Raw genomic sequence first — 12,808 nt, forward strand, 5'->3', positions numbered from 1 at the left:
GAAGACTACAGCGGATAGTTTGGACTGCTGGAAGAATCATCGGCACATCCCCCCCCCCAGCTCTTAGAGAACTGCACTCATCCAGAGTCAGTAAAAGGGCTAGCAAAATCATTCTAAACCCCTCACATCCAGGCCACTTCCTCTTCGAACCTTTGCCATCTGGTCGGCGCTACAGAGCACCGAGCACCAGGACAGCCAGGCACAAGAAAAGTTTCTTTCCTCAGGCCATCTACTTCATGAACAGCTAAATCCCCCCTAGAGAGTAAATCAGTGCAATACACAATGCTATTTATATTTATATTTATAACTATTTATCACATCATTTCTCTTACTCACACTCCCTTGCATTTCTATCTAGTGACTATTTTTGTATATTGGGTACTTTTTATATTTTTCTATATTTTTTATCCCTTATTCACATACTCTATCTTTCATCTGTCTTGTGACTGTCATTCTGTCTGTGCTGTGGAAGTTCCTGTCACCAAGACAAATTCCTTGTATGTGTGAACATACCTGGCAATAAAGCTCATTCTGATTCTGATTCTGATTTTACTATGTTTACAGCATGTTTTTGTATTTGTTACAGGTTTGTTCAAGACTTTTCCCGACCCTGCTCAACGAATAAAGGTATGTGTCTATTGTTACTCTGTTTTTTAATTATATTAACAGAAAAGCAAAGTGGCCAGATGCTGAGAAACATTGCACATGCTTATGTGATGAATTGATATTGGACAGAAGGTTGTGGAGATGACATTTTTGTAATTATTTAAAAATTTTGTTTAAAAATTAAAAAAGTAATAAAACATACAAGTCTGTGTGCACTGTGCCTTGTGCACTGTCTCCAGGATAGGCTCTGGACCACTTTAACCCTGCACTGGGCAAATTGATGATGAAAATTGAATAAATAATGTACTGAAGGATTTTTAAAATCCCTGTAATGGCTTCATCTGAAGTTTTTACAGAACCTATCCCATAAAAAAAAATCCAGGGATATCTGTGTTAACTTTTTATTGAGTGAGATTTAGAGGTTGGATTAACAAACAAATTGATTTATGAATAGACTGCGAGTTTGAATTATGTTTGTAAGTTGAGGATCCAGTGTACTGTGTGTTAAAGAAACAGTGGAGTGACAGAAAATAAGAGTTTCGCTTGAACTTTGTGATTGTGGGAAATGAGAGAGTCATGAGTGCATTTCTGTGAACTGGATCTTGGTGCTCCACTTGGCAACAACTAAATTTCCCACGCTAATTACAGTAGAAAGGCAGCTCTTCTAACTCACAGCAACACCCTTCCTGAAGTCATCTACTGTGGTAGAGGATCCACCTCTGTCATACTGCTGTGTATCAGTTAACAATGTTACTGCGAGCACAGTGTTTCCATTTGAGATGCCTGCGCCTTGCAGGATGACAGTAAATGAGGAATGCCTTATTAGGCCAATGTTTTACAGAATACAAAACCATTTCAACTCTTCCATGCTTCTCCTGTCTTTCCAGACTGTGGTACCGCAGCCTTTGACAGTTGAAAAAACACACTGGCCGCTTTCAGTCTTCCCAAATAAACTAATTACAAGTTGTATAAAAGATAAAGAGGCAAAGGGTGGTCACCTGTGAGTCACTAAGGTGGTTAACAACTGCCATAAAGCAGCATTCAGGAATTTCCTGTGTGTGGAAGGTCTCTATTTACTCCCTGAAATGACTGTTCCTGTGTAGTTGACTATCAAGGGGACAGTTTGTTCCTGGTAATTATGTGAAAAAAGAATGCAGGACAGAAAACAAGTAGGATTCATTGGAGTAAGTTTACCTGTACAAAGAGGAATGTAACATTTTCCGTCATTTTAGTTTCATTCATTGTAACAAACATAAATGCGTATCTTTTATGGTTGTTAAAATATATTGACATTTCAATTGCAATTATAAGGTTTATCTATAAAGCCAGTAGCAATTTGTACTGTATGGAGCCACCAGGGGGAAACATTGCACAATCTCTACTCTTCCTACAACCAATAACACCCATATTAGCAACAAGTATCATCTTGTTTTTATTTATTAACTCTATCATTTGCTCACAGAAAAATTCTTACATAGTGACTCTACTCCTAATATGAAACATGTGTTTGGGGAAAAAAAAAAAAAAACAGTTACTCTGTACTTAACAACTGCCACACCCTGCAAATGCAAGTGTTTTTTTTTATCATGTTTTAAATCCACTTCCGTTATTTGTTGTAAAAATATATATATATTTAATGATTTTTAATGATTTTCACTCTTGGGGTAGTGAGAACAATTACTGGCCACAGCAGTCAGAATTTGTGTTTTATTCTTCTGTCACAGTAATCCAATACTTCACCATCTCTATTGTCTGCTTTGAAAAACCAAAAGTTTGGCAGGTGTCCAAACCCCCTAGCTACGGAAAACTGCCACGAACAACCAAAATAAGGAAGAAATAAGGGTGTGAGAGAAAGGATGAAAAAAGCACTGAGGCTGTTGCTCTGCCTGTTGCACGATTGCAGTCATGCAGTTACATGTTCTATGAAATCAAAAAGGGCAGGGTTCATATCTTTAAGATAATGCATATTAAAGGTGAAAAAAACTGTAGTGATTATGTGCTGGGAGTTGTCCCAACTTTTGAAGTAATTCAAATTCGCTTGATAACTCATCATTGCTTCCTTGGGTTTCATAGTACAGAAAATAAGTGTGCTACACTGTGCTCCTTTTTAGGATGGAAGATCACTATGTTTAACAAATCAGTTACAAGTAAGTTGATCTACTGATTCAACCATAAAAGGAATATAAAACAGGTTTTGGATTTTTGGAAGCAGAAATGCTCAAGAACCAGTCCTCAGTTATGAAATAAACTTGATACCTGGTGGTGCAGATAAAAAAAAGTGAAGCAAAACAGATCTGAAAATGAAAGTGAAAATAATAATGTAGCATGAAAATTTATGTAGGGACAGCTGGCACTGTAGTGGTTAGAGCTACTGCCTTTGGAACCTAGGGTTGCAGGTTCAGTCCCCCCTCTGGCTTTAGTATTCTTGATCAAGGTATTTATCCTAAATTGCTCCAGTAAAATAACCCAGCTGTACAAAGGGGTTAAATAATTGTGGGTTGACTAACATTGTCAGCTGCTTTGGATAAAAGCATCAGCTAAATGTTTGTAGTTATATTACTGTTATCTTATATTAGTATCTTAACATGAATAATGTGAGAAATTAGTAAATAAAATAATAATTAGTATACACACACACACATTTTCAGAACCGCTTGTCCCACGTGGGGTCGCGGGGAACCGGAGCCTACCCGGTAACACAGGGCATAAGGCCGGAGGGGGAAGGGGACACACCCAGGACAGGACACCAGTCCGTCGCAAGGCACCCCAAGCGGGACTTGAACCCCAGACCCACCGGAGAGCAGGACTGTGGTCCAACCCACTGCGCCACCGCACTCCTAATTAGTGTATATATATATATATATATATATATATTACAAAATTCAGTTTCACAACTTGGCATACATGATGATCGTTTATACATCCTCATGCTTTGTATAATACAGTATAAGGGGCTTTGCTACTTATAATGAGGCTGTCAGAAAGGAACCCCATCATAGGTCAATGACAATCTGTATCTGCATGTTTCATGAATCATTTTTAATATGACAACATGTGTCATATCTGTAGTAAACACTATACGTACATTTCTGTCTAAAAAACTGAGTTAGATGCAGTTTAGATTTTACTGCATATAGCAAATTTGCAGTATGGTAGTGTAAATTTATGTATTCAGCTAGTATTGTTTCTTCTTCCAATTTCAGTTTGTTTTTAAGATAACTGCTAAGTACAAGGCAAGTTATTTTTGTAACAATGTAAGAAGTGAGAATTGCAAGAAGAATATATCTGCAATAAATCAGGGCCACTCCTTAATTTCCTATTAGGTGTAGGTCACCCTAAGGCCTGTGGGAAGAACCAGACACACTCGATACATAGAGCAACAGCAAAGTAGGCAAGGCCAGAGAGTTTCAAAAATAAAATCTCAAACTCCCTTGGGGACTTGTAACGGCTGTCAGTATACATTTGTAGTACACAAAAATAAGGTTGTTCTGATCTACAGGAAGCAGGTCTGACTGGAAGACATTTTCAATGTCACTCACACTTAATTACTCCGGATGGGAGTTGTGCCATTGCAGAGTTCAAGGTGTGGTACCTGTGCACTTGCTCGAAGGTGTGATGACCGTAAAGCAAGAATTCAGAAAGAAAACTGCTTCCAGGGAAGTGTGTTATACCACATTGCAAAAGATTTAAATTAAGGCCTAGTTACAAAAGGTACGCTTGCCAAGTAGGCACTGCTGTAGAGTTGCATGGATGTGTTTGTTTTTGTCGTTGTGATTGTCGTTGCTGTTGGTTTGGAACCACTTTGACCTTTTCCTTTTTCGGTTACAACAATTAACAGCAAATAAGAGTTACGTTTTTAAGGACTATGTGATAACAGAATAGGCATTATGACACAGTATTGTTATATTACCTACATAACAGGACATGCCACATGCAATTTAACCCTAAACATGCACATAAAATGCATAATGCATATTGTGCCACATAAAATAATTATTTTTATTCTGAAAGGAGTCTTTAAGAATATTTATAAACTCTGGGAAAGTGCAAGAGATGACTTTAACAGGACAAATCATCTCATTTACAAAGTGAAATAGGTATTAGTATACTGTGAGAAGCAATGCACAGATTTCCCAAAAAGGCAGAAGCAGTATTGTCTTTATCAAAAAAGTTACGTTATTAATGCATAACAAAACAGACCTTAATGTATTTAAAACTAAATCAGTTTCCTTTTTATTATACTTTCAAAATGAATCAATGACAAAATACATTCCTCCTTGTTAGAAGCAGTGAAGTTAGTCACTCCCCTCTGGGGTGGCTCATGGTCACCTAATAGCTGAGTAATTGGAAACATACCAGTTCATTCAGCAGCACCCTAATGTAACCCATGTGTTTTGTTTCAGGGCTGAAAGAACATTAATCAACACATCACTGATCTGCCATAAACATGGCATTGCGGTCCCCCAATCCACTTGGCCATTTTCTTTAATTTGGAAAGAGTTCTAAACTGTGTATCATTTAACCGCACAGCTTTTAGACAGTTGCTCATGACAATGTGATGTTATTCAGTTGTATTGTTTTCTTTCAGCAACTTGTTTTTTTAAGATGGAATTCAAATTCCAGCCAATCTGTTTGTTACTCGCAGAGTACCACACTGCAGTGAAGGAACTGTTTTTGCTTAGTGAAAAGAAGAAAAAAATGCTACAGTACAAACAGAACAAAATTCAGCATGTACCTTGTGTGCACCTGTTGAGAAATGTTTTTCACTTGGGGACCACCCAAAATCCAGCCGTTTCCTTAAATGTCAACAACTGTCAAAAGTTTACAAAAAATTTATGACAGCTACCTATTTCGATGCCTTTAAATTTAAGTGAAATGCAATGTTTGTACTCTGGACACCATCATCTTATACTGTGTTAATTAAACAGATGTTTTCTGTTTTACTGAATTATGGTGGAAAACAAACCTATACAAAACTAGGTTAAATAATCAGGCTGTTTTACTCATCAGCTACCGAATGTTTAACTCGAGTAATGGTTTGAGAACCACATCCAAGTAAATGATAAACTGTGATTGTAGCAAGTACCATGGCGCACTAACTTTGATTGATGGTTTCCCTCTTATAAATCATAGCACGGCTTGAACTTAACCATATGATGCCTTCAAATTATCTACTTATAGAGTTTAAGCTCACTCACCTCTGTTTTTTGTCTTGCTTAAAGTTACAATTACAGCGTCTGTGTATTGCTTCAGAATTTTCAGAAATTCGTTTTGCTGCTGTCACTGGGTGTTCTGCAAGTGCATGTAAGAATTCCTGTTACTGCAGGTTGAAGTTGCTGGTGGAAATGTGGAGATATATTATTATACAGATTTGGATGACATGTGTGAAGTCACATGTCCACACTTCAGGCTGTGGAGGTCAAAGTCCTGTAACAATGAACCCTTCTCAGTTTCTCTGGGTTGTGAAAGTATAGTATAGAGTGTAGCTATGGACTTGGCAATTACCTTAAAGAATGTAGGAGAACGAGTACTGAGCTGTCTGTGCTGCTTTTTATTATTTGCATGCTTTTTATTTGCATTCTTGGTAAATCTGGTATTTATTTACTCGAGTGTCATTCTAATGTCTTCTATCATTATATTGTTATATGTATGCCACTGTAGCCTACTACAATTACACTTTTTTAATGGATTAAGAAAGTATCTATCTGTCTAATTCCATAAAGGTTGTTGTTCTTCAATTTTGTAGCTAGCTTCCTAATGTGTGCTTACTAACCAGAATGTCAGGGTTACATTAGACAACAAAAAATAGCTACATACCTTGAATTCTAGCCAGTGCAGTGCTTGCTTCTGTGTAATTTTGATGTGTTATGTAAATTTGCTGGATAACTATCAATTCCGTTAGCCTGGCTAAGTAGAGCAATCGAGAGAATATGACTTACGCTATAAGGTTTTACCTTTCTGTAGAGCAGTAACATCTGAACTGACTGGCCTTTTTCATTTGTTAGTTTCTTAGATAATGTCACTTTGCATTTGGGTTTCTTACTATGGGCCAGTAGTGTAGCAGTTATGGATTATGATTTATAGTTTAGAGGTGGATGTTTGAATCCCAATCCTACCGAGGCCTTATCGCATTTGACACGGGCATTTATCCTGAACTTTTATGCAAAAAATGCCCTGCTGTTTAAACTGGAAATTGTTTTGGATGAAACCATCAGGTAAACACTAAATTAGCAACATAACTTCAGTTGAGGCTGTGGGTAGTGCTCGTGGTATCATGGTCACCTTGCAGTCAAAGGGTATGAGTTTGAATCCCTGCTCTGTTGCAGTACCCTTGATCAAGGTACTTACCCTGAATTGTTCCATTGATGCTACCCTACTCCGTAAACAGGTTAATCATTATAAGTAGCTTAGTGTACAAACATGAAATTTTGCGTCACCTTGGAAATACCTAAGAGTGTGGTGTTTTATTTGTTTTGTACTTTAACTAGTCTAATTGGCAGTGTCTAATTTTATTTGCACAGCAGATTTAATTTACTGAAAAAATGACTTAAAACTGTATATTGTTATTAATTTTCCTGCTGGTTTCTAACATTAAAAATCTTAATTTGTGTCAAAGTAACTTTGGTACTTGAGTAGTTTTTACCTCATACTGTAATACTTTTGTTGAAGTAAAGTCAGGGTACTTAATCACTATGATATTATTAACGCTGTCATTTTTCATGGTTGATAGTGTGCCTTGGTTTTAGATCCTGTTAATTTTATGGGAAAGGGCAGTAGATGAAATAATGTACAGGAGCTTGATGCTCAGAAATTGTACTGTAAGGCAGAGATCCAAGGCATTTGCTTTGAATCTGGGGAGCCAAATCTAATGATTTGGGTCATTCTCTGCTTTCTTAATGCTTTAAAAACTTGCATTAGACTATTTTGTTTCATTACTGAACGATTTTAATATTGATTATGGTTAACAATGCATTTGTATAATCAGTACCCACATTACAGTAGGGCAGAGAAAAAAATGCCCAGTGTACATTCAAACCAAACAAAATTATTAGTTTTAATTTGTTTGGTAAACACTCCAGACCAGCAAATTGTTTTCATGTAGTTGAGGATACTGTCAGAACTAGAGTGCAATCAAGTCTTTCAAAGGCAAAAAAAAAACTGGTTGCGTTAACAGACATAATGAATACAATGATGATTTTATTTACTCGTCTGTTTTTTTGGCAGAGGAAATGACCTTCTTAAAAAGATGGCTGTCAAAGTTGCGGTAAGTTGCTAGAACTAATTAAAGTGGAATTACAGTATTAAATGAGGTGTGTCTGGCTGAATGGAAACACTGAAGGTTTAATTTGTTTAGCTTAGCATTTTCATTTATTGATTAAACATATGGGAATTCCAACTTAAATTTCACAGTGTTACTTTCAAATTTTAACTCTTTATGTTGAAACGTTATTTACTGCTCCTTGCCACAAATTGTGACACTTTTTTTGAAAAAAACATCTGAAGTCTTTCAATTCTGAGAGTCACTAACATATCAGTGCACTGTGCTACATCCTCTGACCTAATGTGACCTTTTCTCTCCAACATTCCTTGTTGATGTAGTGCTGTATAGCACTGGAATATCAAGCACCAAAATTACAGAAACCTAGATTTTTGCATTAAAATTTTCTGAAGTTGGGGAAACAATGGTACATTAGATATAAGCTTTAATTGACTACTGGACTTTTGTGTGAACGTAATCCATATCGGACAGTGTAGTTTCACAACATTCTGGACCAAGGTCCCTTCATGTCTGGAAAATTATTTTTAAAATTAAAATTTCCATAACATTTAAAAGTGTGTATTAAGGTGAATGCTTTTATAAATCAAAAACAGTATTGACCATTTCACTGTATACAGAGTGTCACCGTTAGCTGTATAAATTCCATTTGATTCATTACAGTAAAGTTCACAAGTAATATTCACTGCTTGCATAGTACCCTGCATGTTCTTTTGGAGTCCTATGGAGTCCTTTGCTGGCATAAAGATTCCTATATATAAGTAATTTGTCTGTAAGTGATTCCACATTAGCTGGGTAAAAACAGTCAACACTAAGGCAAGGATGTGCTTGTCCAGTGTCACCAAACATAAAAAGCACTGTGAATATACAATCCTGTCCATGAGGGTATTACAGATGTGGGCACTGTGAAAAAAGCGACAGGCTAATCAGGTCCCGTTCGGGCCGTCAGGTTGCCCTGTCACAATGTGTAATTACTCCTATTGACTAATGAGGCTCCCTGCTGCAGACTCCATGACGTCTCAGCCTCATGCCACCGCCGTGAGCTGCTGTTCCTCCACATCAAAGGGTCTTCAAAGCACCAGCTGCGTCCTCCTCTTGAACAACGTGTTCATGGCCCGTGATCATAACCTGCTTAGACAATGTCTGTCCGGACAGCATCTTCCATAATCGTGTCACCGAGCAAAGCTCTGCCTCTCGGGATGGAGCTAATGGGGGTGTCACACTCTGGCCACTTTGAACCAGCACGATGTTCAAAGGAGTCAATCATTCGGCTGTTTTGTGGAAAAATATGACAAGACACCCCAACAAAGGCTGTGTTACAAAACACAAACTACAGTAACAAGCCGTGTCATTGGGATCCTTGCAACTGAACAGTGGTCTCTTTTTAAGTCCCAGATTTTTTATTGCTTAAAAAAACAGGATAAAACTTCTCACATCCTTGTTTAAAACATAACAGGCTTATTTATTTATTTTTTTTTTTTAAGTATGTACATCAGAGTTTGAAGAGCAAGAATTAATAAAACAAAATTGTTCTGTCTTTAAATATAATCTTCTGCTTTACAATCATACTTCTGCTATAGGTAAAACATTTTTATTAAATAATTGTTAAATGCAAACTTTAGAACTTCAGTGATGTTTTTTTTTATTTCTTGTGGTAAGTAGTCTGGATAGCTCTTAGGACCACTTATATTAAAATATAATATATAATGTTAAACCTGCTAGTGTTTAGAACTATTTTAAGAGAGATTTTTTCAGAATAACTTCTCTCAGCATACTTCATCATAAAATAAATTGGTCCTGTTTGAGTATTGATATTTTCAGAAAAATAAAATGTTAATTTTGCTTTAATTTTGGTCCAGTTTTAAGATTTTTATCTAGCTTTAAAGTGTCCTTGTGCTTTTTTTAGCTACCAAACAAAAAATGTATTTCTATAGAAATAAGACAATTTTCTTTTAAAGGTTTATTCATGCAGCTCAATTCCAGTCAGGTGAAATAACGAAAAGTGTATCTGAAATCTTTCGTTTAGGAAGTGTTTTATTTAGAGGTTTTTCAAAATGTTCAGCCGTTAGTAGAGGTGACTTATCGGTACTAACGTAAGGTGTCTGTTGCTGTGTGAAACTTTTTAGGATGGAAATATAATCTGCTAGCTCATTTATACTTTCCCACAATACTTTGCTGTTCTGTTACAAATGCACTGACAGATAATTCAGTTGTCACTGGGCTAATCCGGCCCTGTCATGGAGTCCAGCTGTAAGCATTACTTCAATCGGACACTAATGAAACACTCAGGAATAGAGGCGCTGACAACCACAGCAATTCATCAAAACTAGTCATCTTAAATGACAAAAAACAACAAAACAATGGGGATTAGCCTATCATTCTACATTTCATCTGTTCCCTTTCATTTTTCACAGATGATTGCATTTGTTTATAAACCTCTATTATTCCAATTTTCTCTCTACTTCCTGCTTTTCAGATGGACCTCACATGAAGTTAATAGTTAATAGCACAATTTGTTGTTTATGGAAGATCAAAACAACCTTGCATACAACTTTCAGATTTCTTTAAAGTTATGTAATTTTAATTTAAAAACGGATACATTACCGAAAAAGGGAAAATTTATATGTAGCAGGGTCAGCAGTATTTGTTTTAAAACAGACAGATTAAACATGAAACAAGTATTAGCTAAAAAATTGCTAAAGACATAAATTGCTGCTAGTCACCAGGAGGTGATACATTTTAGTAGTTGGTGAAAATCATTTCATGCTTATATCTATAAGGAAAAAAGTCTATTTCTAGTGAATACATGATCACACTAGAATCAATGTGTTTAACTCATCCAGAGACACATACATGATGCTAGTTTGTAATGCATTGTAGATGATTTTTTTCTATTTCTCTTTAGAAGCAGAAACAATTCATAAACAATTCACAATAATTTATCCTTCACCAAATCCAACAATGTGTCATTTCTGAGTATACTGTATAAGTATATAGTATATTTTCTGTATCCAGAAAAATGTCATTCAAACATGCTTTACCCTCTTGTTTCATGAACTTTCTGTAATTTCTCCTCCATTTCTTCTGCCCATTGTCAATTGCAAGCCAGCAGGGTGTGCTGAGAGAATCAATTCCGTAAGCCCCATCCAGAGAAATTAGCTGAACATCAGAACTGACAGCATCTGTTTCCAATATGTACCATGGCGGAAGGGTGGGTGCTCCATTTAGTAGCAAAAAGTACAGCCTGCTGTACCTTTAAATAGCTTGTGGGTAAGGGCAGGACGGATGTGGGGCATATTGTTTTATCCCAGAGTCCATGAATCTGGACTGCAGCTTCTTCCCTTTGAAGACAACAAATGTACAATTAGAGAGGAATGCATGCAATGTCGTCTGCACCCCATGAATTCTGTGCAGCGCTTTGCAACGCTGAAATTATAGATGTTTCCTCCATATCCAAGACTGCCCAGCACCATCAAACAAATGTTCCTTATTGCCAGTTTTCAGTTTTAAGTATTTTTTCTGCTTTTCTTATTAAAAACCGCAATCCTCTTTTTCCTTCCATATGCAAAGTTAAGCACTAAGGCTCTAACTAGATAACTGTTTTAGTATAAATTGCCCTTTCTTGTCACCATTCATGTACACCATGATAAAACTAAGAGTGTCTGTAACTGCTGGTGTGGCATACAAGTTACAACCACAGAGCTGGTTTTGTAAGAAAAAAAAGTAAAGGCCAAGAAACCTGATATTTCTTGCCAAGTATACTATGTATTAATACGCATCATATCTTGTGAGATACCCGTACATAGTTGGTATGCTGAAGAACAGCAAGAAGGATGCATGATGGAAAAAAGACTAACTACTCATATTCTAAAACTCTGGAAATGAAATAATTTAATGTCTTGTTAAAAAGAGTTGAATGATTGAGATTTTCCTAAACAGCCAATGCAAACAAGCATTAAACCCACATCCAATTATATGTTTCACTGAGCCCACGTTGAGAGAGTGCCATCAAACCCTTTTCAATGTTTCCTGCAATCAGACATGAAAGCAGACTGCTGTTTTATTAGAACAGCATGTAAAGTACAACATGCATTTCAAAAATGCGTATATGAAGTTACACAAAGTTTGTTTACACAGCATTGACTCTAAAACAAAAAAGTTAAAAAATAAGCTGACTTCATAACTTTATTCTTTTAGCAGATGTTTCTCTCTAAAGCGATGTACAATGATCATTAATTAGCATTTAGGTCCAAAGCAACTTACAATAATAGATAAGCTGCACTAAACTCTGTAAAATCATTCAGCTTTTTGTAAAGCAGAGCACCATTATCCACATTCATATACTGCGGGCAATTTAGAGTGAGCAGTTCACATGAAACACAAGTATTTGGACTGTGGAAAGAAGCAAGATTCAATACATACACACACACATTTTCAGAACCGCTTGTCCCTTACGGGGTCACGGGGAACCGGAGCCTACCCGGCAACACAGGGCGTAAGGCCGGAGAGGGAAGGGGACACACCCAGGACGGGACGCCAGTCCGTCACAAGGCACCCCAAGCGGGACTCGAACCCCAGACCCACCGGAGAGTAGGACTGCGGTCCAACCCACTGCGCCACTGCACCCCCCTGTTTAAAACACACACACAATATATGTAAAAATGTTTAGCATAACCAGTTCATTTATTTTAATCGCTAACCATTTAACTGTTGATATCCCTAAAGCAAAACGGCCCAGGCACACTTCAAAGAAAAAGCCTCACGAATTTTACAAGAATGTTTTTACAGCAGGGTGCACGGTGGTACAGCAGGCTTGGCCAGGTTCTGCTCTTTGGTGGGTCTGGGGTTCAAGTCCTGCTTGGGTTGCCTTGCGACGGACTGGCGTCCCGTTCTGGGTGTCTCCCTCCACTTCCAGCCTTGCGCCCT

The sequence above is a fragment of the Scleropages formosus genome, chromosome 1 (genome assembly GCF_900964775.1).
Source record: "Scleropages formosus chromosome 1, fSclFor1.1, whole genome shotgun sequence".
NCBI lineage: Eukaryota > Metazoa > Chordata > Actinopteri > Osteoglossiformes > Osteoglossidae > Scleropages > Scleropages formosus.